Genomic DNA, 6,232 nt, shown 5'->3' on the forward strand with positions numbered 1-6,232 from the left:
CCAACTGGAAGAACAACCTTTTAAGTCCCTTGCTACTTTAGCTGCTGGTTTGCTATTCCCCACCATCCTCTTGCAGGAGAAAGGTTTTCTACTACCCTGCCAACAGCCCAGCCAATGAGAGACAGTCACAACTCAGCCAATGAAAAGCCACTATACTTTGAACTCCCAGTTTATTCGCATGGACTTTTTGTTTAGAACACCCCTCCCAACTTCCCATTTTCCTCTGTAAAAGAGCATTCCATTCCTCTCCTTTGTTCTCTGGACTTTCCTATGGTTTTGCCCGATCGTGCTTGTCTTGGATTACGGTTCCCTACTATTCCCAGATAAACCCATTTTTGTTGGTAAATAACTGGCAGTTTTAAAGTTAACAAAAGAGACATGCTAAACAGTAATGGTGATTGAAAGCCATGGAGAGGGCCAAGGGGTGGGGAAGAAGAGGAGAGAGAATGTATTCATTTTTCACTTTTAGGCATTGGTCCACCAGATTGGCTGCAGTGAACATCATGCCCACTTTCCCTTATTCTCCCTTATTTCCTTAGGGCACATTCCTAGAAGTGGAATTTCTGATCCAAGGAGATGCATAAGTGTAGTAAGCCTTTTGATATTTGCTACCAGAAAGTTTGTAGCAGGAGACCATTTTTACCAGATTGGCAAAGATGAAAAAGTTTCAGTATGGTTCATACTGTGGGGAATTGAGTATTGAATAGATGCAAAGCTTTAGGGGGAAATTTCACAATTTCGACTTTGATCCAGTGGCCAGACCTGGGAATGTGCCTGACCTGCACACCCTGTGCACAGTGGTCACCATGCAACCATCTGCACCATTGTTTCTAGCACAGGGAAACGGCCTAGGTGTCCATCAGTAGTACTAAGTTTACATAAATTAGGATGCATCCACAGAGTGAAACACTGCAGCCACAAAAGAACACCTCAAGATAGAGTGTTAAGTAAAAAGCATGGTGAAATGCCATATGTGATATGTTACGGGTTTGCAAAATAAAGGGCAAGGGCCCTGTGCTGGTGTATGAACTGCATTATTTCTAGGAGGGTAAACATTCAAATGGTGCCTTGCAGAAGGGAACCAGTGCACTGGGATCCAGGGAGGAGGGAGACTTTACTTCAGTGCTGTGAGTAGACATTTCATTTACTTCTTGACCACTTTTGTGAGCTCCCTTCTGGGTTCCCTGCCCACTTTTCTTTGGAGTGCAGGAGAGGCACTTTGATTTGTTCTGATTGGCTTCAGGAGTTTAAAGATGTTGGAAATACTTCTCCAAAACTGACACTTCTTTAAGTTGTAAAAGGAACACACCCCTCATGTTTAAAAAAAATACAGAAGTGCACAGTGAAAAATAAGCCACCTTCCTACTCCCCATGACCCCAACTATCCAGCCGTATTCTCCAGAAACTATTGACTATTGCCTTAAAATATATATATATTATTAATATATGTAATATACATATTATATAGATATGTGTTATATATTATATAGATATAGATATTATATATATATATAATCTGTCTACCGTCTATATACCTATATATCTATATATAGACATATATATCTAGGGATCATGCTGTGCACACCATTCTGAAACTTGGTGTCTTTCCCTTTAATAATCTCTTTAGGATACCTCTAGGTTATCAGAGATACCCAGTACACGTGAATCCACTTCCTATTTAATGGATGCGCACTCAAGTTGTTTCCTATTTTTACTCTCAGAAATCTTGCTTCAAAACATCATTGAACATACTTCTGTGTACATTTATGTGAGTATATCTGATGAATAAATCCTGCGAGTGGAATTTTGTCTTTAAAATGATCATAGATGCTGCTGAATTGTCCCCCACGAGGCTGTCCCAGCCACTGTCAGTAGGTCTGTTTCTGTGTCCTTGCCAGTACTGAGTACTATCAGACTTATCAACATAAGCCAAGCTCTAGATGCAAAATGATTTGTAGTTCTTTAATTATGACAAGTGTTGTGCATCTTGTCAAATACTATTGGGAATTTGTATGTGTGTGTTCTCTGTGAACTGTTAGCTCTCCTTCTCTATAGAAATGACTGTTCACCTCTGTATTGATTGTTTTAAATATTTAATTGTGCAAAATTTCAAGCATAAGAGCAAGAGAGGACCATATCGTAGCCCCTCTCAATGTTGGCCAGTCTGGTTTCCTTTGTAGCCCCACCTACTCCCTATATCCACTCCACTCATTTATTTTGAAACAAATCCTAGACACCATGTTATTTTATCCATGAATATTTCTGCATATATTTCTAAAAGATAACAAGAATAACAATACCATATTATACCTAAAAAAACAATTATTCCAAATATATATTTTATATATTCCAAATATGTTATTTTAAATATCCAGTTACTGCTCAGTTTTCCCTGATTACAGTATGTTAGTTTGAACTAGGATCCACATTAGGTCCATTCGTTGCAAATGATTACAAGTCATTTGTCATTCTTTTTTTAAACAGCTCTATTGAGATATAATTCATACATCACACAGTTAACCCAAAGTATACAATTAAAAAATACAATTAAACTTCTTCTATTATCTTCACAGGGTTGTACAACCATCGCTCTAGTTTTAGAACATTTTGTTTCTCCGACAAGGAACCCCGTCCCCATAAGCTGTCACTCCCCATTCCCCTCCAACCATCCCTTCACCCTCAGCCCCTCGCAACCACTAATGTACTTTTGGTCCATAGACCTATTGTGGGTATTTCATATGAATGGAATCATACAACATGTGGTGTTTTTGTGACTGCCTTCTTTTATTTAGCAGTACACTTTCAAAGTTTACCTCTGTTGTCAGTACTCCATTTCTTTTTGGTGCTGAATAATGTATGTGTATGCCACATTTATCACTTTATGAAATTTGGGTGGTTTCTACTTTGGAGCTATTATGAATAGTGCTGCCATAAATACTTGTGTATACATCCTAAGTCTCTAGTAACCTATAGGATTCCCTGTTTTTAATCTTTTCTCTGAAATATATTCAATTATTCAATTAGGACACTGGTTTATTTGTCTTGTAGAGTTTCCACAGTCTGATCTTGTTCCTGCTGTGTCACTTAATATTTTCCTATGCCTTTATATTTCCTTTGCATTAACATCTAGATCTAAAGGTTCGGTCAGATACAGGTTTAAATCTTGTTGGCAGGAATGCTTGTGTTCTTTTACCAGGAGGCTGATAACGTGTGTCTTTTTTTGATGTTAGCAGACATTAATATCATTGCCTAGCTTTATTAATTCACTAGAGATTTCAAACCTGGTGGCTATTTTTCAGTAAATATGAAATCTTTCTTGCATTATAATTTCAAGTTCATTTTTTGCTAGTATGTAGGGAAGTGATTTCTGTGTGCAGAGTTTATTTCCTCCACAGACATGCACTAGCATCTGGAGATCACTCTAGGTGATGGAGATAACCAGGCTCTGTCCTGGAAGAAGTGGGGCTGGCCTGGGAAAGTTGGTATAAACATTTTAAGGATGTCATTTTTAAAGATGAGGAAGAGGGCTTCCCCCCTCCCTCTCTAAAGCAGAACAGCAGGGCAGTTCTGAGGACAAAAACAAGCCCTCCACAGAGAGATCATGTGGGTTGGCAGCAGGACTGAGAAAGGATAAGGTGGCTTTCTCCCTGGGCTGTGTTTCCTCAGCTCTGAGCTGCTGCTCTTTGCCCCATAAAGGGACCAGGAGAGATCCTCAATTCAGAACAATGAAATCCAAAACCGCTGAGGAAAGTTCAAGGAGACTAACAAAAGCCCTTCCAAAGGTACTTAGCTACAGTCACTGGTGGGCACAAGCTGCCCCTCCCATTGGAGACAGTGTCATTTTTCCTGTTTGCTAAATGCCACACTGTGGCTAGACCAACAGGTCAGCCCACCCAGCCTGCAGGTTTTTTGTTTTTTTGTTTTTTGTTTTTTTAACGTTTATTTATTTTTGAGACAGAGAGAGACAAAGCATGCACGGGGGAGGGTCAGAGAGAGGGAGACACAGAATCTGAAACAGGCTCCAGGCTCTGAGCTGTCAGCACAGAGCCCGACGCGGGGCTCGAACTCATGGACCGCGAGATCATGACCTGAGCCAAAGTTGGCTGCTTAACCGACTGAGCCACCCAGGCGCCCCTGCAGGTTTTTAACAGGAGCAGTGGGAGAATTTTTTCAACGTTTTCTGCCCTTTTTTTGCCTATCAAAAGGGAGCCAGAGAAGAACTGTAAAGTAGTATTATCAATAGTCTCAGTGCATCTGCCACCAAACTGCCAGGGTTAAGGCGATATCCACTATGTTTCTCCATTGTGAAGTTACCATTTTCCCCTTTGCAACATCAGCTCAGCCTGGGTTCCTCACAGCGTCAGGAAAACTTCTGCAGGCACCCTCCAGCAACCAGTCCACTTAGCTCTGTTGAGTGGCCAGTCAGTGAGCACTCTGAGCTGGCAAACCGGCAGACCCGCATGTGGCATGTGGGCGTCGCAACACTCGGGACCTTCAGAGGCACTGCCATCTGCTCCCACTGCATGGGACTGTGACCAGTAGCGTGAACAAAAGGGCCACTAGCAGCAGTAAATCCCACTGTAAGAACAGCGTGTGCAATTCTCTGGGGGAAGAGAGAGGTGAGGCAGGGCTACCAGAGGAGCTCTCAGGGGTCTTCCCACCCTCCACACCCAGCCTGAGCTGAGCAGCTGGCAAGCCAGGAGCATTTGGATGTTTGGAGAGACAGGAAGAGACGGTCGGGAGGCCAGGCAAGTTCAACAGTGACAGGGGGGCATGGAGTGGGGGTGAAAGTGCAGCCAAAAAGACCGACAGCCAACCCAGCTGGAAGCACGTCAGGTGGGCCACAGTCTCAGCCACTTCTATTCAGAAGCCATAAGATTTCAAGCCACATAGAAAGATCCCCAAACGGACAAACATACAGACCCTTGGATAGACAGACAGACTTCTAGATGGACAAAATCCCAGGGAGACAAACAGACTCCAGAGGGACAGACAGCCAGACAAATGGACATATTCTTGAACAAACGGGAAGACACCCAGCCAGACATCCAGAAAGACCTGTGGTCAGACACATGGACACCCCCAGCTCCAGCCATTTGGAAGATGACCACAGCCAACCGAAAGAAAATATCCCTCAAGGACAGACACCTTCCCCACAAACGGACAAACAGACACTACCCCAGCAGAGAGATACCCACCTACCCAATCAACTAGCCAGCCAAACCTCAGCTTTACCTTCTACAGTCTTAAGTTCTGCCGGTAAAGACAGACTCCAGCCTATGAAAAAGCCAGGCCCTCAGCAGGATAAAAGATACATCCCCACCAAGCCAGCTGGATGGACAGACAACTGTCAAGTCAGGTAGACAGACAGATACACCCCCACACACACGCTGGACAAACAGAACCTCAGTCACTAGTCAGACAGAAGATCTCCAGCTAGCCAGACCCCAGCTTCTGGGTCAGCCTCCCTGCCTCCCAGTCACCATCATAGATGATATGGATGGCCCAATGACCCCTCAGTGTTGCACCTACTCCTCAGGTACCACCAGTTTCCAGTGGCCTTTGACCTCCAATGATATCCACTAACACCACGGTCCACAAAAGACCCTTCATGATCCCACAGTGACTCTTCCTCGTTTACTCTGGTATACACTAGTCCCTAATAACTACCATTAGCATCCATGAGTACTCAGGGATTCAAGAGTGTCCATGAGTCCTCCATTGAACATCCATATATTCTCAAAGTTCCTGATACTTCTGTGTCCCACTTCCCTGAGTCTCCAAAAACCAATAACTGTCCAGGAAATCTCAGTGATTTCGTTGGCATTCACTGTTGTGCCCTGAGTAGGAGCCCTCAGTGACCTTCCCTCTTTTGACCTCTCAGTTACTTAAACTACCACTCCCAATCCCAACAGCCCCTCAGCTACTTTCACTGTGTCTCACTGACCTCCAACGACTGCTAGTAACATCCACTGACAATGCCCCATGAACACCCAAGGAACTCTCAACTGACTTCCAATTAATTCACTATCAATGCCCATCCTCAGTGATCACTACTGACCATCTTTGAAGTCTTAGAGATGAAACTGATAAATACTGAGTCCACAGTAATCCCTCAATAAATGAAACATCCCCACTGATCATCCACTTTGACTTCTGTCACTTAAACCTGGGTTAGCAAACCACAGCCTGAGGCTACACACACACACACACACACACACACACACACACA

The sequence above is a fragment of the Panthera uncia genome (assembly GCF_023721935.1).
Source record: "Panthera uncia isolate 11264 chromosome A1 unlocalized genomic scaffold, Puncia_PCG_1.0 HiC_scaffold_16, whole genome shotgun sequence".
Taxonomy (NCBI): Eukaryota; Metazoa; Chordata; class Mammalia; order Carnivora; family Felidae; genus Panthera; species Panthera uncia.